The 24,597-nt window shown below is 38.8% G+C and overlaps 1 protein-coding gene across 4 annotated transcripts in view; it reads left to right on the top strand.

Moving 5' to 3' along the window:
* Positions 1 to 24,597, top strand: part of slc8a1b (solute carrier family 8 member 1b) — a 170,866-nt gene that overhangs the window by 104,891 nt on the left and 41,378 nt on the right. The gene's annotated exons all lie outside the window — the stretch shown is intronic.

Below are 24,597 nucleotides of genomic sequence, written 5' to 3'. Positions count from 1 at the left end.
GGAAGGTGGCCCACTAGGATCAGACATTCATGGGTTATTTAGATTGCATCAAATGTTACATTTTTACTTGGGTACTGGTTCTGTTTTGACACTAAAATGTATATTTATAAAATGTATCTTTCTATAGCATTTGTTTTACCTACAGTATTATGACGTAGAAATGGGTAAAACATGCCAATTTGATGAGAATGTTTTCTGATTGGGTGATTGTTTCATTTTAATCATTAACCTTTTAACCAATTAGTGTGACGTCTTGAGTGGAGCTTTTCAGCTTTTGTTTATTTTCTTTGTATGAGTAACTCAGTATGGAGATGTTTTCTTAAAATGTTCATGCACCCTGTCTGTTATATACCCTGAAGAAGGCCCTTAAGCCAAAATGCGTTGGTAATTTTTATAATTTATTAAAGCTCCCCTTACCTTGTTGCTGGTTTCCCTTTTTGCACTTTTTATATTGTCTGCTTCCACGCATCTTGTGAGCAGGTAAAGTCGCTCCAGAACAGAACCATAGGCATTTTGTTTCTGACACACACTGTATAAGCAGTAGACCAATCAGAGCAGAGTAGGCTCACGGGAAGAAGCGGTTTAGAGAGACCGAAGCCTTTATTGAACTGTTTGAGACACTGAGAAAAGTGGTGATGCTGCAGTGTATATTATGAGAAAATTAAAGTTGGGGTTTTTCTGTACACTTTTTTTTTACCTTGGATGCATGTAAACCTATTGTAGGAGAAAACAAAATGAGAAACCTTTTAAAATAGCATAACAGGGTACTTGAATCATCCAAAGACCTTTTTTCCACTATAAAAAAACCTTTTGTTCAATAGATGTTACATGTTCTCTAACATGGAACCATCAAATAAAGAACTTTTATATTTAAGCGCGTACAGTATGTGTGTAATGTATCTCTGCTGTAAAGCGCCCCCTAGTAGCCATTCTGCTACTCAGGAAATTCAGTTTACAGCCTCACCTCACTCAGACACTTACGGCCATGCATTCTTCATTCTCTGTGCAATGGACAGAATGACAGATGAAGGCGGAGAAAAACAAAATCGAGAGAGGGATTTTTTTTATTTTTTATTTTTTTTCCTGAAGTAATTAGCACTCGCAGCACGACCTCGGATAGACTGATGATCATAGAGGCTGCTGCTGCTCTAGCCGTGTGTTTGTGTGTGGATCAGGTGTTGGTGACTTGGTGATTCACACTTGAACACCTCTCAGTGTGCCAATTTGTGCTCTGGGGCAAAGCAAGGTTAAAAGCCTGTGTGCGTGTGTGTGTGTGTTGCTTTCAGAACTGACCTGCAATCACCAGTACACTACTGCTGTCAGAACAAGAATTTTCATACAGCATTTAGTTGTTTCTAAAACAGCTTTTTTGAATGTAAAAATGTATATTATGCAGATGAGTTTAAAGAGATAGTGCTCCCATTTATTCACTTTTGTGTCATTCCAAGACTGTATCACTTAATTTTGAGAAGTAGCTATATCTTATTCAAGTATTAATTGTTCTTGCAATGAATCGATTCAGTAGTTTTCGCCTCTGTTAGACCTGTCAAATCTCATTCAAATTCACGTTTTCAAATTTGTTGTGTCAAGATGTGTCAGACCAGATTGTCAATAATGCTTAATGTTTAAAGTTCTTGTGTCTTAAATAAGATTTGGATGCAAGTCATATAGACTATTTATACAATAATTTAATTATTTTTGTAATTTTTGGACCATGGCAGCGGCATTTAATTTCACACTGGAAAAAAGCAATGTAAACATCCAATCTAACATCGAACTTGTATTAATCTATTCTTAACAGATGTCACTAACTGATGACAAATGGAACAAAATGGAAATTGATTTTTTTCCATTTCTCTGGACAGAACAGAGATTTTTCCATGACTTTTTATCAGGACACACAGACGTACACACGTACATACACGCAAATGCACACAGATAGATACAAAGAAGAGGAAAAGGTCTGCTGCTAATGGCAGTAAATTGAAGAGTTGAAAGTTTAAAAGCTTTGCTAAATGTCAGACTCTGCAGCACAGCAAGATAATTTATATAGAAAGATAAGAAGAGAGTCAACACAACATGAGCACTGAGTATGTAGGGGTTTACTTATCTGTAGATTGGGCTCAAAAAGGTCCATAGAATTGAGCTACATTTCATACAACCTTCCTTTGGAGACATTTGGAGATGTCTTTAATTGGGAAAATAATTCATAAAAAAATGTAAATAAAAAAACGATTATAAATAAGTAAAGGGGGGGAAGGGGAGAAAAAATATCAGTGTTGTTATTATATTTTAGTTTTATAACTAAAACTAGTAAACATATTTTCAGTAATTGAAATAAAGCTAAAATAAAATGTATAAATATTAGAAATAAAGTATTAAATAATTTTAAATAATTGTATTATTTAATAATTAAGATATATTTTTAAAAAAAAAATAGCACATAACAAAATTACTACAACTTAAACTGTTTTAAAATGAAAACAGAAATATATATGATTAAAAGCTGCAATAATAGACAGTAAGCCTACAATATGTCCTCGTTTAGGACAAAATCATGCCATTGGTCAATATGACAAAGTGCATGTATTACTCTTGTCTGAAAGCAATCTGATGCTCTTTTATGAGGCATTTACACCCTTCAGACACACTTGTGGGCAGCACATAAAGCATCATGTTGACCTTCTCTCTCTGTCTTTTTGACACACATGTATCCATATTTACATGCATGCACTGCAGCGACAGCAAACATCATTGTAACCTTTGTAAGGGTGGTTCATCTACAGTGGTTCAGGCTGCAGTGTTGCCGAATGACTAAAGAAACGTTATCAGCAAGCTAGAAAACTGTACATTTCTTGTCTTTTACCACCCACTGCTACTTATACCAACGACAGAAATAAGTGCAGTTACAATAGCAAAATATGTGGGAGAGCGTTGCTATAGTGTGACGATATTGTATTGCAATAGGTAGCACTTCAAAGTTAATACCGAAACAAAACTAGTTAGTACATCATTTGTAATTGAAAGGGTTTAATGACCATATCTGGTTACACTTAAAATAGTTACAAAATAGATGTATGAGATGATGATAACTTATTCCATTAATTGTACCCAGCATATGTGTAGAATGCCTGACTGAGAGAGAGAGAGAGAGAGAGAGAGAGAGAGAGAGAGAGAGAGAGAGAGAGAGAGAGAGAGAGAGAGAGAGAGAGAGAGAGAGAGAGAGAGAGAGAGAGAGAGAGAGAGAGAGAGAGAGAGAGAGAGAGAGAGAGAGAGAGAGAGAGACTTTGACTTTTAAAACCTCTTTAATTTACAAACATTATAAAATTAACAAAACAAAAACAAACAAAAAAAATTAAAATAACATTACATATTACCAATTAAATACCAGATTCCCTGTTTCGCTTATAGTCACCAAAGCCCCTCCAACACCCCATCTCCATTCAAAATACAGAACATTGTTAGTATGCTGATAATAAGTATATTCAATGACCACTCTTGACTTCACTAGAGACTTAAAAAGGGTCACCATATTTACATCCTCACCAGCATTTTTACACTGATGTGTCTTAAAAATGGCTAGTTTAGCTTGCCCTATTAAAAAATTGGCAAGTGTACACTGTTGTTGCAAAGACCTCTTATATCGGCAACCCAATATAAATAGACTATTAGTATATGAGAAACCCAATTTAACAATAATCTTCTCCAATAGTTCAAACAATGAGCAGAGTCTGAAACACTCACTAAACATATGAAAAACAGTATCAAGTGCATTACAAAAAGGACATATTGGCAAAACGGTCTCATTAAGCTTTGAAATAAAAGAGTTTGAGGCAACAATGCAATGCAGTAACCTCCACTGAAGGTCCCCACATCTCTTTGAGATAGGAGGTTTGTACAGTAATCTCCAGGATGGACATACCTCATCAGAAATAGACAGCCAAGACCTCCATTTAGTGTCCGGTCTATGTTTCAATTGTCCATAATGTACAGATTTAACACAACCATGATATAACTTTTTTTTCTCAATACAATGAAACACCAAATCCCCATAACCTTTCAGAATGTTTGTTAGACTTATATCCTCATCAAACTCACAGTCTTTAAGAACAACCTTAAACTCAGGAAATGTCTGAGAAATAAAACCATTCAAAAGAACATTGTTAATAAAAGAATTCAGCGTCGTAGGGAAAGAAATCTTAAAATTCCTAATTAATCCCTCCACAATTCTAACCGAAGTTATCCCAATTTGGTCAGCTAGTTCCTGTGCAGTTCGCCACTGTCCTTTCGTTAAATCAATCAAGTCAATAACTTTAGTAATGCCAGCATTCAAAGATTTGGCAATTATAGATGATGATACAGTAGATGGCATTTCAAAAAGGGGATTAAAAAAAAGAGGTTCTGCAATACCATAATGCTCATCCTCCTGTCTTAACAGTTTAAAACAATCCCATGATTTGAACACTGATTCATAAAAACTGAAAGGCAAAAAATGCGTCTTCTCCACAAAGGATTTCTGCATTAAGAACAACTGTTTGTCAAGACCAATTCCTCCAACACTCTTGAGTATATGCAGACCAAAAACAACCCAAGGCACTTGATCTGAAGAATACAGGAGTTTCTGCAATGTATGCAGCCTCATTGCCATAATTTTGGATTCTATGTGTATTAACCCCTGCCCTCCCTCTGCCACAGGAAGATAAAGGACACCTGGAGGAAGCCAATGGCAACCGTCCCAAAAAAACTTTACAAATGCCTTTTGAACTCCAACAATTAATTCTTTAGGAGGATCCAGAACAGTGCATTTATGCCATAGCATCGACGCTGCCAAGTTATTAATAACCAAACATCTCCCTCTAAAGGAGAGCTGTGGAAGAATCCATCGCCACTTATGAATTCTACAGATCACCCGATCAGATAGCCCTTCCCAGTTCTTTTCGGTGTAACTTTTAGTCCCAAAATAAAGACCAAGTACTTTAAAACCATCTCGGGCCCATCTGCATTGCTGTGGCAGCTGAGGAGGTCCTACAGATCGCCAGTCTCCCAACAGCAAAGATGCACATTTCCCCCAGTTAATACAGGCAGATGAAGCTTGCTGAAATCTATCTAAAGAAGATATCAATCTTGAAACATCTTCAGAGTCTTTTATAACTATTGTTATGTCATCTGCGTAAGCTGTTAATTTAACTGGATCTGCATTGGGGAAACTGGGAACATTAACACCACGTAGTTGCCTCCTAAGTGAAACCAGGAGAGGCTCAATAGAAATGGCATACAGAAGCCCTGAAAGAGGGCACCCTTGCCTTATCCCCCTGGTTACAGAAAAAGGCCTAGTTAATGAGCCATTCAGTCTTAACATACTGTAAATTTCATTGTATAACAATTTAATGAGAGAAACAAAATAAGGACCAAAACCAAAGGCTTCCAGGGTCTTAAATAAATATTGATGATCCACCCTGTCAAACGCCTTTTCTTGATCCAATGAAAGAAGACCAATGTCCATATTGTGCATTTTTGCAACTGTAATAATGTCTCTCAGAAAAAAAAGGTTATCAAATATGGATCTCTTGGGCACACAGAATGTTTGGTCTTTATGAATGACAGATGCCATATATGTTTTAAGTCTATTAGTCAATGCCTTAGATAAAATCTTGAAATCAGCACAGATCAATGATACCGGGCGCCAGTTCTTTAGACACCCAAGATCACCCTTTTTTGGGATTAATGTCAAAACTGCCCTTCGACAACTCAAAGGAAGAGTCCCTTGATCAATGCATTCAAGAAAAACATCATAAAGGTCATGTCCAATTAGATTCCAGAAACACTTGTAAAATTCTGCTGAGAGTCCATCCAACCCGGGTGATTTCCCAGCACTCATCTCCTGAACAGCTTGTGAAAGTTCTCCAAATGATAAAGAATTGTCTAAGTCATCACGCTCCTCTTCAGATAGCTTAGATAGGTCACTTAAAAATTCACCAGTTGCTGCTCCGTCACATGTTTCAGAGGAGTATAAATCTTTATAAAAGGAAAGAGCATAACTTTGAATGTCCCGTTGGTCAGTTGTAACTCTGCCACATGGAATCTTCAATTGATGAAAAAATGTCTGTTCTCTTGACTTTTTTTCAAGTCCGAAAAAGAAAACTGTAGGAGCATCCATGTCATTCAGCTGGGCAAACCTGGTCCTTAAAAGTGCCATTTTTCCTCGTTCCTCCAATAAGTTCTTTAAAAGGAGCTTATCTCTTGCAACAGAGTCAATGGAAGATGAATTATTGTGGGTAGAGTCACTGCTTTGCCCAAGGATGTCTTGCTCAAGAATCTTCATTTTTTCTTTAAGGGCTGTAGTACTATGTGCAGTGTACTGTTGGCAAAAATACTTAATTTGTGCTTTACCAATGTCCCACCATTGACTCAACAACTGAAAACGGCATCTGTCCTCTCTCCAAGTTTTCCAGAAAAGATTAAAAGAGTGAATAAAAGTGCAGTCCTGCAATAATCTATTATTAAAGTGCCAATGTGATTTAGAGAATCCAGAAAATGAGACCGAAACTACAATAGATAAATAGTGATGATCAGAAAGAAAGGATGGCGAAATCGAGCTACTAAAAAACCTACTCCTATTGCTTTTTACAACATAGAAACGGTCAAGTCTAGCTCCTGACATATTATTGGAATTAGCTTTTAGCCATGTATACTGTCTGACCCCAGGAAAGGCCTCCCTCCACAAATCAACTAAATTGTGATCATTAATTAATTTCCTTAAACTCTCAGCAGAAGAAGGGTGAGGTTCATCATGATTCCTGTCTAGGTCTGAATTAACAGTACAATTAAAATCACCACCAAGTACAATAATATTTCCCTGAGGACACTTTGATAATGCCTTAGAAAGTATTCCGAAAAACATGATACGTTCTTGACCAACATTTGGGGCATACACATTAAAGAAAGAAAAATGTGTATCACCCAAGGCAATATCAGCTCTCAGAATCCGACCAGGCACTACCTCAACCATGTCTGCTTGACTACTGACACTTGGGGAAAAAAGGATGGCAACACCTGCACTGAGGTTTGTTCCATGACTTAAAAAAACATTGCCTTTCCAATCACCAATCCACTGTCTCTCATTCTGCTGATCTGTATGCGTTTCCTGTAATAAAATCACATCTGCCTTCTTTAAGCGCAAATAATCAAATAAAGCTGCTCTCTTTTCTATACCCCGACAACCATTGATATTAAAGGTCCCAATACTTAAGGTTGTCATAAGGAAAGAAAAGAAAAAGCAAAAAACCGCCCAAAATATCACCCTGTTAATAAACATGGCCCTATTAATATTTTCTAACTTCTAATCTTTTTTTAACTGCGCTCACATGTTTCTTGAGTCTATATCGTTTTGGCTGATCAAGCTCCTCCAATGAAGCTTTTCTCATAGCCAAAACACAAGAATCAACAAAAAGCTGCAAATCAGAAAAATACTTTTCTAATTTTGGTCTTCGCTGATTAAAAGTGCTGTCAAGAAAATCATTAATTTGCTGCACCGTATAATAAGGAGGCTTCATTTGAAGGCTACTTTTCTTTTCCACATTACTTCCCTGTGAACTGAAATCCGTGTAATAATCTACAATATCAGATTCCTCGCTATCAGAATCCATATCTATGGACTGAGTCTCACCTCTCTCGGTGAGCTGAGCCACCTCACTCGGTGTCAGGCCAGCAGGTGCGTGCGAGTCCTGCGACTCTCCGGTTCCCGCGAGCTCACCTGGCTCGGCCGCGCGCTCTGGATCGCCGGTTCCCGCGAGCTCACCTGGCTCGGCCGCGCGCTCTGGATCGCCGGTTCCCGCGAGCTCACCTGGCTCGGCCGCGCGTTCTGGATCGCCGGTTCCCGCGAGCTCACCTGGCTCGGCCGCGCGCTCTGGATCGCCGGTTCCCGCAACAGCGATCTCTAATGCATCGCTAGTCTCACTGCTGATATTATCAAGTTCACTAACATTCACCGAACAATTTTCCCCCTCTTTAGCACAACTTTTCGTTGCGTGCTCTTCCGGATATTCTTCATCTTTAGACAAAGAATCCGACACAGCGCGCTCATCAGTTTTATTGCCTGAATCCTGATTATTATTTACCGGGGTAGTAGCCGCTATCTCCGAAGAAATATTAGGTTCCATCTCATTTTGTTTAGCCACCTTATTAGATGGGCATTTCTTTTTTGTGTGACCAAAAATCCCACAAGAGAAACATTTCATTGAATCCGTGCTGATAAAAATTGTATAATCTTTACCTAACAAAGTCAATTTCACTGAAACGTCCGGCCAAGTAATCGCTCAAGTGAGTCATTGGAGATGAACGGAGGCACATTAGAAAGAATTACCTTTTTAGAAGGACTCGACAGCGGTAAAACAGGCAGAAAAGCATCACCAACAGCTAAGCCAACTTCTACTAAATGATGAACCATAGACTCTTCTTTCAAAAACACAACGACAGCTTTATTCATTCTAGATGCTGACAGTATGTTCCGAGCACCTATTTCACTACTAATAGCAGTCAAGCAGTCTTCAACTGTGATAGATCCATCAGGAATACATTTACAGCCGTTCCGGGCAGTTAAATTAGCAAACCCATCAGAATCTGCCGACATTTTTCACAATCCCCAACAGCTTTAAATAAACTACAATCTAAATTAAAGCTGCGAGCAGCGATGACGGGCCCAAGCCGGTGGCACCGCCACGCCGGTGGCATCAGCTTAACTGTGCACGGCAGGCAATAGGCATTTAAAATGGGAAAACATAAAAGGACTATGTCAAAGTCATCTGAATTCACCACATTAACTGCAGCAGTTGGTGCTGCTATGACCACAACAGCCACATCTATGAGATCAATTAAATTTATATGAATTTCATGTCAGATTATGTCAAAGGTCAAATTGGAATGAGTTCAGAATACCATTCGAATGCTGATGTTGTTTTATTCTAACACTTCTCTTCATGTGTTTTTGAGCTACCTTAGCTACCGTTTGTGCACCAATCTTATGCACCATAAAACATGCTTTCATTTCAATATGGGTGGTCCAATAAATTCTTTTTAATAAAAAATGTATAAATGGAGCCAAATCACAGAAACTGCAAAGATGATTTTAATATCAGTGTCAGGTAAGAGTAAGATGCGTGTCTACATTTTATGGAAGTTTATTATAAATAGCCACTTTTATAAAATCATGTGAAATTTATGTTTTAATACATTTATATTATATCAGTAAATAATTAATTTAAAGACATGTGCATCATACGTGATCTTGGCAAACACATCACATGACGTTTTTATTTTAAGTGATAGTTATTTGTGATAGCCTATATGAAAGGGTTAAATTATGATCAAAAGAGAAAGGCACACACACACACACACACACAATGATAGAGTGAGAGTGAGGGGGAGGGGAAGGACTGAGAGAAAGGCACACACACAAACTCACAGGGTGAGAGAGAGACCCCCCACACACACACACACACAGATAGAGAGGGGGAAGGGGAAAGACAGGCAGATGGCATTCCATAGACTTAATGGTTTGTATACTGTAAAAACTGTACATTCTATCCCCCTACACTACCCCTAAGCCTACATATCACACACACACACACACACACACACACACACTACCCCTAAACCTACCATCACAGAAAACATTCTGCATTTTTACATTTTTATTAAAAAATTGTTTAGTATGCTGTTAAAGCTATTTTTATTTACGGGGACACATGAAATGTCTTCATAAACCATGATTATGTTGTAATAAACACCCCTCCAACACACGCATTTCTGAGGCTTTGCCCATTTCCACTGACTGACATCTCTGATGTGTGTGTTGAGTTTCAAGCAATTTCAAGCATGCTAAGAGGAATTATACAAATATTCACGTTCAAACCAAAATATCTGACTTCCTGTTGGTCAGAGCTAATGACTGTAAAGTAAAAAATTAACTAATTAATCACATTTTTTTCTGTAATTAATCACGATTAATCGCAAGTTTTTAATATTTTAAGTTTGTAATATTTTGATATTGTAATAATTTCAGTTACTCTCCAAATTAATTTCGAAACAATTTAAAGACAGCATATTGTAAATATGTGTTGTATTGTCATTTTTTATGAATGAAGGCCAGTATCACTGATACTAAATTCTCTATGAAACATTAATGACGTTACATTACAGTATAACTGAAAGCTCCCAATTTCAACATTTATTAGTCTTTAAAAAACAACTTTTAATTTAAGTGAACTTAAAACAATCTTTACATAAACCCAAAATAATAAATGTTATATTTACCCATGGCCTTCCCTGTTATACAGAAATGTAATAGTTATCAAACCTTCCTTAACTGCATAAATAATAAATGAAATATAGATGAATCATCATTAAAGCTACAATTTTCTCTGTTCCCGTTGTTCTTTGATGAACATTAATGACAGGCATCATCAGTGCTCCTGTCACTTTAAGAACAACCGCGGATCTCACGCGCGGTCCCGCGCATCTCATTTCCTCACAACTCTTTAAAGTTCATTTAAGACGTTATTTAACTAATTTAAGACTCTAATATGAGAATACTCAAAATCCTCTGTGTTATTGTTTGTTCAACAGCAAAAGAGAACTCGATGTGAGCAGGAAACTGACGCGAGTCTATCTATGCGTCGAGTGTGTGTGTGTGTGTTTGTGTGTGTGTGTGTGTGTCAGTGTCCCTTGATTAGCTGTCATGAGACGCATCCACACAGACAGGACACTGACACACACACACACACACACACACACACACACACACACACACACACACACACACACACACACACACACACACAGACAGGACACTGACACACACACACACACACACACACACACACAGACAGGACACTGGCATACAGCGCGCTCTCTTGTGTCTTGTCGCGCTTGGAAGCATTTACATGAATAGGAGCGTGATCATGTAACGCTAAGCAAAAATGGATATAAAAACGGACGCTGTGTTATTTGCGTTAAATATTTTTAATGCGTTAAGCTTCCGTTTCACGTTGACCGAGTTTGGTGGAGATTGAATAAATCACCTACGAGGAGAACGTAAAAACTCAGACCCTGAATTATACAAATATTCACGTTTAAACAAAAACTTTCTGTGAAAAAAGACACTTATAAACAGACACTTGTAGAAAATAATGTGAATTTTTTTTTTAAATAAATTTGAACTATGTCAGTATGAATTTAAAGACAAATGTGTCAAAAGTGATCTTTGCAAACACAGCACATGACCTTCTGTAAAGCACATGTATAGAAAACACACTCACACTCCTCTGTTTTAAAAAAAGAGTTCTGTCTGAATGAGTACATGAAATCACGGCTGTCAGGTGAAAAGAATTGTAACTCAAATGTCATTTAGAAAATGAGTCCTGTAGTGATATAGTGTCATAGTTCATGTCCACATTAACCACTACGTTGTAATACAATACCCATGTCATCATACACATTTGTGTCCTCATAAATCACATAAGCAAGCACAGAGAGAGAGAGAGAGAGAGAGAGAGAGAAAGGGAGTTTCAAAAATAATACAACACTGCCCCCTTTTGGTGATTGAGGGGAGGGCACACAAACAGCCAAAAACATTATTAAACTTTGACATGTTGCCATGGCAGCATTATTTGAAATATCAGGAATTCATTCATATGTCTCTATCTGTCATGTTTTCACATTATACTGATGAAGTTTGAAGTCAATCTGGTGAAAATAAGATGGTGATTCAAAGCATTTTTGAAAGTGACACACTTCCTGCTGCCAGTTGGTGGCGCTATAACTTTGACTCACAAAAGTCATATCCATGTGATCGGCCTCTTACAACGAACACACAGCTGAAGTTTCATCCAAATCAGTCAATGTTTGCACAAGTTATTACACACTTCCTGTTTACCTTTTCTCGCCATAAATTCGTTGCTTCGCCACGGCCAAACCGTATAAGATATCAAAAATCCTTTCGCAATTTAGCATTCTCTGTGTCTTGACTTCATGCTGACCGAGTTTGGCACTGATTGAAACAATGGCCTCGGAGGAGTATATTAAATTCCAGAGCATGTGTTTTCAGAACAACCCATATTAGCTCACTTCCTGTTGGGCTGACACGTAACTTAGAGCACGAAAGTTGTTTGGCCCGATGAGGTCTATATGTGTACCGAGTTTCATACATGTACGTGCAAGTGTGTTTGATATATAGACCAAGTTTTCAGACACCACTTTAGGGGGCGCTGTCGAGCCCCCCTGCCACGCCCGGGTACCAGCTTCAGCCCGGCTCTGATGGCCGCGCATTCCGATGTGTGTGCAAAGTTTCAAGAGTTTTTGAGCATGGTAAGGGCCCCAAAAGTGCCCGAGAAGTCGATAAAATAATAATAATAATAATAATTAAAGCTGCGAGCAGCGATGACGGGCCCAAGCCGGTGGCACCGCCACGCCGGTGGCATCAGCTTAACTGTGCACGGCAGGCAATATGCATTTAAACAGGAGAATATTTTAGAATCGCTCGAATATGCCACATTTTCCGCAGCAACTGGTGCCACTATCACCACAAGCCACACCCATGATGTAATTTAAATCTAGATTAATTTTAATGTCATAGGATAAAATAAATAAAAGTTATATTTTCCTGCTCAAAATGTTGTAAGTCCAGAAGGCCAGTATTTAATTCAAGGTGTTTGTAGTTCTTTTTTACTTATTCACACTAAAGTGATAGTTTTTTGTGATAGTCTATGATACGAAAGGGGTAAATTATCATTCCGAGAGAGAAAGGCACACACACAAACTCACAGGGTGAGAGAGACACATTTAAACACACACACATACACGTTGTAATACCAGTGTAATACCCATGTCATTATACAAATTTGTGTCCTCATAAATCACAAACAAGAGAGAGAGAGAGAGAGAGAGAGAGAGAGAGAAACAAGTTTTTTTTTTATCCTGCTTCAAAACTAATACAATGCTGCCATCTTGTGTTCATTGAGGGGAGAGCAGCAGACACAAAGAATTTCTGTTCCCCTTTTTTGTCCTTATTTAATCCCTTGCCATGGAAACACCGTTTGAGATATCCAATATCCGTTCACATTTTAGCATCTTCAGTATCTTTGTTTCATGTTGACCGAGTTTGGTGGAGATTGAATAAATCGCCTACGAGGAGAACGTAAAAACTCAGACCCCGATTTAACCAAAAATTCACCTTCAAACCAAAATATCTGACTTCCTGTTGGTCGGAGCTAATGACTGTAAATTAGAAAGTTGTCCGGCTCGAAGAGAACAATATATGTACCGAGTTTGGTGACTGAAGATAAAACTAACCCCCCCACTTTTGTCAAAAGGTGGCGCTATAGAGCCCCTCATCCCCACCCGTTTCTGAGGCTTTGCCCATGTGTACTGACTAACATCTCTGATGTGTGTGTTAAGTTTCATGCAATTTCAAGCATGCTAAGAGTCTCAAAAACAGCCAAAGACATTATTAAACTTTGACACGTTGCCATGGCAACAGTATTGGAAATTTCAGAAATCCATTCATATGTCTATATCTGCCATGTTTTCACATTATACTGATGAAGTTTGAAGTCAATCGGGTCAAAATAAGACAGTGATTTAAAGCATTTTTAAAAAAAAGTGACACACTTCCTGCTGCCAGTTGGTGGCGCTATAACTTTGACTCACAAACGTCATATCCTTGCGATCGGCTTCCTACAACAAACACACAGCTGAAGTTTCATCCAAATCAGTCAATGTTTGCACAAGTTATAACACACTTCCTGTTTCCCTTTTCTCGCCATAAATTCGTTGCTTCGCCACGGCCAAACCGATTGAGATATCAAAAATCCGCTCGCAATTTAGCATCCTGAATATCTTGTCTTAATGCTGACCGAGTTTGGTGCCGATCGAAACAATGGCCTCGGAGGAGTATATTAAATTCCAGAGCATGCGTTTTCCGAACAACCCATAATAGCTCACTTCCTGTTGGGCTGACGCATAACTTAGAGCACGAAAGTTGTTCAGCCTGATGAGATCTATATGTGTACCGAGTTTCATACATGTACGTGCAAGTGTGTTTGATATATGGACCAATTTTTTTGTAGGGGGCGCTGTTGAGCTCCCCTACCACGCCCGGGTATCAGCTTCAGCCCGGCTCTGATGGCCGCAGATTCCGATGTATCTGCAAAGTTTCAAGAGTTTTCGAGCATGGTAAGGGCCCCAAAAGTGCCCGAATAGTCGATAAGAAAAATAATAATAATAATTAAAGCTGCGAGCAGCGATGACGGGCCCAAGCCGGTGGCACCGCCACGCCGGTGGCATCAGCTTAACTGTGCACGGCAGGCAATATGCATTTAAACAGGAGAATATTTTAGAATCGCTCGAATATGCCACATTTACTGCAGCAACTGGTGCCACTATCACCACAAGCCACACCCATGATGTAATTTAAATCTAGATTAATTTTAATGTCATAGGATAAAATAAATAAAAGTTATATTTTCCTGCTCAAAATTTTGCAAGTCCAGAAGGCCAGTATTTAATTCAAGGTGTTTGTAGTTCTTTTTTACTTATTCACACTAAAGTGATAGTTTTTTGTGATAGTCTATGATACGAAAGGGGTAAATTATCATTCCGAGAGAGAAAGGCACACACACAAACTCACAGGGTGAGAGAGACACCCCCCCCAACACACACACACACACACACACGTGCGCGCACACAATCAAACACACACACACCCAGGGTGAGCCTGAGAGTGAGGGGGGAGGGGAAGGACTGAGAGAGAGGCAATCTGCACATTGAACAAGGTTCACAAGATTTTAACAACAAAAAGAAATAAAATCTAAATGGTGGGAGAAAGTTTTTTTTATTTCACTCTCTGAAAAAAATATGTTGAATATATTTGAAATCAATATGTGTGGTCCAATATAAAAAATAAATAGAGAAAGTCACACACACACACACACACACACACACACACACACACACACACACACACACACACACACACACACACACACACACACACACACACACACACACACACACACACACACACACACAATGATAGAGGGAGAGTGAGGGGGAGGGGAAGGACTGAGAGAAAGGCACACACACATACTCACAGGGTGAGAGAGAGAGCCCCCCCCCCCCTCCACACACACACACACACACACACACACACACACACACACACACACACACACACACACACACACACACACACAATGATAGAGGGAGAGTGAGGGGGAGGGGAAGGACTGAGAGAAAGGCACACACACATACTCACAGGGTGAGAGAGAGAGCCCCCCCCCCTCCACACACACACACACACACACACACAGAGAGAGTGATAGAGAGGGGGAAGGGGAAAGACAGGCGGAGGGCATTCCATAGACTTAATGGTTTTTATACTGTACAAACTGTAAATTCTATCCCCCTACACTACCCCTAAGCCTACATATCGCACACACACACACACACACACACACTACCCCTAAACCTACCATCACAGAAAACATTCTGCATTTTTACATTTTTATTAAAACATTGTTTAGTATGCTTTTAAAGCTATTTTGATTTACGGGGACACATGAAATGTCTTCATAAACCATGATTATGTTGTAATAAACACCCCTCCAACACACCCATTTCTGAGGCTTTGCCCATTTCCACTGACTGACATCTCTGATGTGTGTGTTGAGTTTCAAGCAATTTCAAGCATGCTAAGAGCCTCAAAAACAGCCAAAAGATGATTAAACTTTGACACACTGCCATGGCAACAGTATGTAAAATATCAGGAATCCATTCGTATGTCTACATCTGCCATGTTTTGTCATTATACTGATGAAGTTTGAAGTAAATCGGGTGAAAACAAGACAGTGATTTAGCATTTTTGAAAGTGACACACTTCCTGCTGCCAGTTGGTGGACACACACACACACACACACACACACACACACACACACACACACACACACACACACACACACACACACACACACACACATGTTTGTTTTTGTGAAATGTGAGGACATTCCATAGGCGTAATGGTTTTTATACCGTACAAACCGTATTTTCTATCCCCTTACACTGCCCCTAAACCTACCCATCACAGGAGACTGTGCAGTTCACTTTCTGTGAAAAAAACCTTGTTCTGTGTGATTTATAAGCATTTTGAAAAGTGAGGACATGGGGAACGTCCTCATATTTCACCCTCTTTTTGTAATACCTATGTCATACCCATGTCATTATACACATTTGTGTCCTGATATTTCACAAAAACATGCCCACACACACACACACACACACACACACACACACACACACACACACACACACACATACACACACACACACACGGAGAGAGAGAGTTTCAAAAATAACAACACTGCTACCTTTTAGTGAGGGGAGGGCAGACAGAGAATAAATATTCAGAAGAAATATATTAAATAAAATAAATATATTGATCTGAAAAATAGTATGATTATTTTAAAGCTATTTGGTTACATTTTAATAAAACATTGTTTTAGTATGTTTTTAAACACACACACATACACGTTGTAATACCAGTGTAATACCCATGTCATTATACAAATTTGTGTCCTCATAAATCACAAACAAGAGAGAGAGAGAGAGAGAGAGAGAAACAAGTTTTTTTTTATCCTGCTTCAAAACTAATACAATGCTGCCATCTTGTGTTCATTGAGGGGAGAGCAGCAGACACAGAGAATTTCTGTTCCCCTTTTTTGTCCTTATTTAATTCCTTGCCATGGAAACACCGTTTGAGATATCCAATATCCGTTCACATTTTAGCATCTTCAGTATCTTTGTTTCATGTTGACCGAGTTTGGTGGAGATTGAATAAATCGCCTACGAGGAGAACGTAAAAACTCAGACCCCGATTTAACCAAAAATTCACCTTCAAACCAAAATATCTGACTTCCTGTTGGTCGGAGCTAATGACTGTAAATTAGAAAGTTGTCCGGCTTGATGAGGTCAATATATATACTGAGTTTGGTGATTGTAGATGAAACGAAGCCCTTCACTTTTGTCAAAAGGTGGCGCTAGAGAGCCCCTCATCCCCGCCCGTTTCTGAGGCTTTGCCCATGTGTACTGACTAACATCTCTGATGTGTGTGTTGAGTTTCAAGCAATTTCAAGCATGCTAAGAGTCTCAAAAACAGCCAAAGACATTATTAAGCTTTGACACGTTGCCATGGCAACAGTATTGGAAATTTCAGAAATCCATTCATATGTCTATATCTGCCATGTTTTCACATTATACTGATGAAGTTTGAAGTCAATCGGGTCAAAATAAGACAGTGATTTAAAGCATTTTTAAAAAAAAGTGACACACTTCCTGCTGCCAGTTGGTGGCGCTATAACTTTGACTCACAAACGTCATATCCTTGCGATCGGCTTCCTACAACAAACACACAGCTGAAGTTTCATCCAAATCAGTCAATGTTTGCACAAGTTATAACACACTTCCTGTTTCCCTTTTCTCGCCATAAATTCGTTGCTTCGCCACGGCCAAACCGATTGAGATATCAAAAATCCGCTCGCAATTTAGCATCCTGAATATCTTGTCTTAATGCTGACCGAGTTTGGCAATGATCGAAACAATTGCCTCGGAGGAGTATATTAAATTCCAGAGCATGCGTTTTCCGAACAACCCAAAATAGCTCACTTCCTGTTGGGCGAAGTTTATGACTATGAGTGCGGAAGTTGTTTGCCCCGATGAGATCTATATGTGTACCGAGTTTCATACATATACGTGCAAGTGTGTTTGATATATAGACCAAATTTTAATAGGGGGCGCTGTCGAGCCCCCCTGCCACGCCCGGGTATCAGCTTCAGCCCGGCCCTGATGGCCGCAGATTCTGACGTATCTGCAAAGTTTCAAGAGTTTTTGAGCATGGTAAGGGCCCCAAAAGTGCCCGAGAAGTCGATAAAATAATAATAATAATAATTAAAGCTGCGAGCAGCGATGACGGGCTCAAGCCGGTGGCACCGCCACGCCGGTGGCATCAGCTTAACTGTGCATGGCAGGCAATATGCATTTAAACAAATATGCATTTACAAATAATGTCATATTTGCAAACTGTCACTACCGTATATATCCCGACACTAGCACACTAAGATAAGCTATGAAAAAAATAATGTTCCTCTGCCTCTTTCTGGTTAAATAATGTTTATAATAATTGTTAATATAGCATGCTATTTTAACTATTCCAGGTTATTTATGCATAGCATAAATAATAGTTAGTATAGCATGCTATGCCACTTTCATCAAAACATATTACAAAGCTATAGCAATCTCATGTAATTTCGTCTGTTCGAAAAAAAAAAGTTGCTCTAACTGTTCATTACAAGCAGCATTTGCCGTCAGGCAGGTAACGATAGCTAACATAAACATATTTTTGCTAGCCTACCTGCTGCAAACTTACACCATTTTTGTACAAGACAAGTAGAGCTATTTTATCCAGTGTAATTTATCACATACCACTATCTTGTTTTTTTTCTTATCCTCCTCTTCCTTTCTCTATTTTCTTTTCTGGCTTCCTGAAGCATAAAATTCCGCTTCAAATCCGAGGATGTTTTGTATTTTTCCGGCTGCAGAGATCGTGTGGTTGGCTGGCTGCTGTCAGCGACTACTGAGAGGGGCCTTTTAAGGGGGATCCCGATAACAGTGTCATTGCACTTTACTGCATTGACTATCAATGGGGCGCTCACACAGTTTGTCGTTTCATTTTATTCTTAACCTGTCGCTGTCTTGGGGCCCCAGGCCAGCTCGGGGCCCCAAGCAATTGCTTGGTTTGCCTGCCTTGTCGCGACGGGCCTGGTGTGTGTGTGTGTGTGTGTGTGTGTGTGTGTGTGTGTGTGTGTGTGTGTGTGTGTGTGTGTGTGTCAGTGTCCCTTGATTAGCTGACATGAGACGCATCCACACAGACAGGACACTGACACACACACACACACACACACACACACAGACAGGACACTGACACACACACACACACACACACACACACACACACAGGACACTGGCATACAGCGCGCTCTCTTATGTCTTGTCGCGCTTGGAAGCATTTACATGAATAGGAGCGATGGTGATCATGTAACGCTAAGCAAAAATGGATATAAAAACGGACGCTGCGTTATTGCGTTAAATATTTTTAATGCGTTAAGCTTCTGTTTCACGTTGACCGAGTTTGGTGGAGATTGAATAAATCGCCTACGAGGAGAACGTAAAAACTCAGACCCTGAATTATACAAATATTCACGTTCAAACAAACTAACTTTCTGTGAAAAAAGACACTTATAAACAGACACTTGTAGAAAATAATGTGAATTTTTTTTTTTTATAAATTTGAACTATGTCAGTAAATAATGAATTTAAAGACAAATGTGTCAAAAGTGATCTTTGCAAACACAGCACATGACCTTCTGTAAAGCACATGTATAGAAAACACACTCACACTCTGTTTTAAAAAAAGAGTTCTGTCTGAATGAGTACATGAAATCACGGCTGTCAGGTGAAAAGAATTGTAACTCAAATGTCATTTAGAAAATTAGTCCTGTATGAGTAGTGATATAGTGTCATAGTTCATGTCCACATTAACCACTACGTTGTAATACCAGTGTAATACCCATGTCATCATACACATTTGTGTCCTCATGAATCACATTAACAAGCACACATACAGAGAAAGGGAGTTTCAAAAATAATACAACACTGCCCCCTTTTGGTGATAGAGGGGAGGGCACACAAACAGCCAAAAACATTATTAAACTTTGACATGTTGCCATGGCAACATTTTTTGAAATATTAGGAATTCATTCATATGTCTCTATCTGTCATGTTTTCACATTATACTGATGAAGTTTGAAGTCAATCGGGTGCAAATAAGATGGGGATTCAAAGCATTTTTGAAAGTGACACACTTCCTGCTGCCAGTTGGTGGCGCTATAACTTTGACTCACAAAAGTCATATCCATGTGATCGGCCTCTTACAACGAACACACAGCTGAAGTTTCATCCAAATCATTCAATGTTTGCACAAGTTATTACACACTTCCTGTTTCCCTTTTCTCGCCATAAATTCGTTGCTTCGCCACGGCCAAACCGTTTGAGTTATCAAAAATCCGCTCGCAATTTAGCATCCTCTGTGTCTTGACTTTATGCTGACCGAGTTTGGCACTGATTGAAACAATGGCCTCGGAGGAGTATATTAAATTCCAGAGCATGTGTTTTCAGAACAACCCATATTAGCTCACTTCCTGTTGGGCTGACACGTAACTTAGAGCACGAAAGTTGTTTGGCCCAATGAGGTCTATATGTGTACCGAGTTTCATACATGTACGTGCAAGTGTGTTTGATATATAGACCAAGTTTTCAGACCCCACTTTAGGGGGCGCTGTCGAGTCCCCCTGCCACGCCCGGGTACCAGCTTCAGCCCGGTTCTGATGGCCGCGCATTCCGACGTGTGTGCAAAGTTTCAAGAGTTTTCGAGCATGTTAAGTGCCCCAAAAGTACCCGAGAAGTCGAAAAAAAAAATAAAAAGAAAAAGAATAATCCTTAGGGGAACAATAGGGCTCTGCGCCCTTTCAGGCTTGAGCCCTAATAATCCTAAGGAAAACAATAGGGCTCTGCGCCCTTTCAGGCTTGAGCCCTAATAATAATCCTAAGGAAAACAATAGGGCTCTGCGCCCTTTCAGGCTTGAGCCCTAATAATAAGAAACAGAGGAAGAACAATAGGGCTCTGCGCCCTTTCAGGGCTTGGGCCCTAATTAAAGCTGCGAGCAGCGATGACGGGCCCAAGCCGGTGGCACCGCCACCCCGGTGGCATCAGTTTAACTGTGCACGGCAGGCAATAGGCATTTAAAATGGGAAAACATAAAAGGACTATGTCAAAGTCATCTGAATTCACCACATTAACTGCAGCAGTTGGTGCTGCTATGACCACAAACCACAACAGCCACATCTATGAGATCAATTAAATTTATATGAATTTCATGTCAGATTATGTCAAAGGTCAAATTGGAATGAGTTCAGAATACCATTCGAATGCTGATGTTGTTTTATTCTAACACTTCTCTTCATGTGTTTTTGAGCTACCTTAGCTACCATTTGTGCACCAATCTTATGCACCATAAAACATGCTTTAATTTCAATATGGGTGGTCCAATAAAATTTTTTTAATAAAAAATGTATAAATGGAGCCAAATCACAGAAACTGCAAAGATGATTTTAATATCAGTGTCAGGTAAGAGTAAGATGCGTGTCTACATTTTATGGAAGTTTATTATAAATAGCCACTTTTATAAAATCATGTGAAATTTATGTTTTAATACATTTATATTATATCAGTAAATAATTAATTTAAAGACATGTGCATCATACATGATCTTAGCAAACACATCACATGACGTTTTTATTTCAAGTGATAGTTATTTGTGATAGCCTATATGAAAGGGTTAAATTATGATCAAGAGAGAAAGTCACACACACACACACACACACAATGATAGAGTGAGAGTGAGGGGGAGGGGAAGGACTGAGAGAAAGGCACACACACAAACTCACAGGGTGAGAGAGAGACCCCCCCCCCCCCTCCCCACACACACACACAGATAGAGAGGGGGAAGGGGAAAGACAGGCAGATGGCATTCCATAGACTTAATGGTTTGTATACTGTACAAACTGTACATTCTATCCCCCTACACTACCCCTAAGCCTACATATCGCACACACACACACACACACACACCATAGCTGTCAACCCTCCCGTTTTTTCCGGGTTTCTCACGTATTTTAGCTCTTTTCCCGCTGTCTTCCCGTTTTAGTATTTTCCCGTAAAATATCCCGTATTTTTACGTTCTGATTGTGTTAACTCAGAACACGCAACTATCTGGTTTAGTGCCAGAAGACGCGAATGAGAAGTCGCGCGCACTGTGAGAAAATTTTCCGTGCACTCATCCGAGAGCGCGCACACGTCTCTCAGCGCGCAAATATTGAGTTCTCTTTCAAGTCTTGCTCTTGAATGGACAAACTCACGCAAAAAGTATGTCAACATATTGATGAGTATTCTAGCAGACATAGTCTGTATATGGCTTAAGTAAGCTTTATACAGTCCAGAAAAGACGACGCATATCCGAGGTCTTAAAGGGGCAGTAGCCTTTACTGCTGTCTGTTTAACCCTTTGACTGTCACCCCCCTTTTTGAGAATACACATGAAAATGCACTATCCAAACTTAAAGGGCTGTAATTCAAGAATGCTTTGGAATATAGACCAAAGTTTGGTCTTGTTTTAAAGACGACATTCTGCAGATTATTGCTGAAGTGAAAGCAATTCAAAATATGAAAGTATGAAATAGTTATGGAAGTTTAAATTTACTGTAAATGAAAAATACTGTACTAAATATTTTTTATTTCATATAAAATATATATTTTACAAAAAATAATTTACTCTAAAATTACTATAAAATCAAAGCCATATGTCTAACCAATTGTTCCAAATTTGAAGTTGATATCACAAAAATTGAAGTCCCCATGAGATTTTGTTTAGGCGTTGTACCAAAAATAGCCACCGGGTGTCATTCAAATTCCATTTATTGTTGTTTTGATGCATTTTCCTGTAAATTTCTGTCCAAATATTACTTCCATCACAAAACAGTCACCAAATATGGACCCTTGAGACTCAGACCTTTCCGACAATATGCGTTTTGTCAAGATTGGAAAAGATTTTGAATATAAAGTAGTTAAAATAATTGTTGTAATATGAAACATGACAGCGCCCACTAGGGGAGGAGCCCACTAGAATAATTTAGAGTAACGTTTCCATGGCAACACAATGTCCGATTTCAAAACGGTTTTCACAGGATGAATTTTGAGTTTGTAAGCTTTCAAATGATACCTAATTTGTGATAATTACTTAAATATATGATATGAAAAAAGGCGATCAAAAAAAAGAGCACCAGGCGTCCCACCTGTGGGACGGTGACAGTTAAGAGGTTAATGTCAAACAAAAGACAAGGGCATCACTCACTGCTCTTGATTGAATAACTTTTGTAAGTTTAATAGGATTAATCTTTAATTTATACAGTCATATATGCAATGTTATTTTACATTTGATCAATTTCTGTACCTGAAAACTAATGTTAGACGTACCTGAAAAACCTGAAAAGCATAGTTTATTTTATTAGTATCTTTGCTCAATAGTATTTATTTGTGCTGCTGCTTGTATTTAAATGATTTGTTCTTATTATTTTCTTTTGTTTTATTTGACAGTAGTCCTTTTTTCCCTGAACATAGCAAATACTGAACCGTACCGAAACGGGGAACCTTAAACCGTGATACAAACCGAACCGTGAGCAATCTGTACCGTTACACCCCTAGCGTAACGTATGATAAAATGACTGAAAAAAGGTTGGGAAACACTGGCTTAGGCTACTATCGAAGAAGAAGAAGACAGTTGCAGCCGCGCGGTTGGGAGGAAGAGGGAAAAAGTAGCGGGAAGTAAACTTCAAGGAGAGTATAGTAATAATAAATGATAATAAATGGAATAAATAAATAATAAATGAAAATAATAAATGTTATATTTACCCATGGCCTTCCCTGTTATACAGAAATGTAATAGTTATCAAACCTTCCTTAACTGTATAAATAATAAATGAAATATAGATGAATCATCATTAAAGCTACAATTTTCTCTGTTCCCGTTGTTCTTTGATGAACATTAATGACAGGCTGACTCCACAAAATGACTCTAATTTGCCTCTTTGAAAAATAATTCTCTAATTTAACCTTATTACTATACTAATTGTAATATAAATAATACAAATATTAGAAGAAAAATATTTTAAGTGGTCATTATTGACAATAAATATTGCACAACTAGTATTTAGTACCAAAAGATCTCCTCAAAATATTCAATAAATATTATTGAACTAAAATATAGAACATTTATTTAATTGAAAAATAGTTAAGGTGTATGGTCACATTTGACCATCAATTAGTATGAGTATGACCAATTAGTATGGAATACCTGAAGGCTAAGTACAATAAAAAACATTAACATTAATGTTAACATTGTTGCATTACTCTCCATTATAAAACGATCCTGTATGGTTGATGTAATAATCAATGCACACTATGCTGTACTGTTTACCAAAACTTGCTGCAAACCCCTGTAAAGTGGAGCTGTTGTGTATCAAGCCATTCAAATGTATTGACACAGCGCTAGAAGTATTGAGATTTCTGTGAAGCACGACTGCGCGCGCCGCCGGGAGATGATAGAGCATGTCGCAACTCCGTATGGTTTTTCAACACTCTGGCTTTAACTGTTATGCCATATTAGCGCCAAAACGCTATTTATTGTTTGAATTTCGCATTAAAACTTTAAAAAATGTAAAAGCTTAGACATTGTTTAATATCAAAAGCAGGTTTGGCAATTTGGCGTGAGATTAAGTTGGGCAGCGTGAGAGCGTGAGACAGAGCCTGAAAGCGTGAGTGTCACGCCAAATGCGTGAGAGTTGGCAACCCTAGGCAAAAGAGAACTCGATGTGAGCAGGA

Source organism: Gobio gobio, assembly GCF_949357685.1.
Source record: "Gobio gobio genome assembly, chromosome: 13".
In the NCBI taxonomy this organism is placed as follows: domain Eukaryota; kingdom Metazoa; phylum Chordata; class Actinopteri; order Cypriniformes; family Gobionidae; genus Gobio; species Gobio gobio.
Note: the sequence above shows the minus strand (reverse complement) of the source record. Positions and strands in the feature narration are given on the sequence as shown.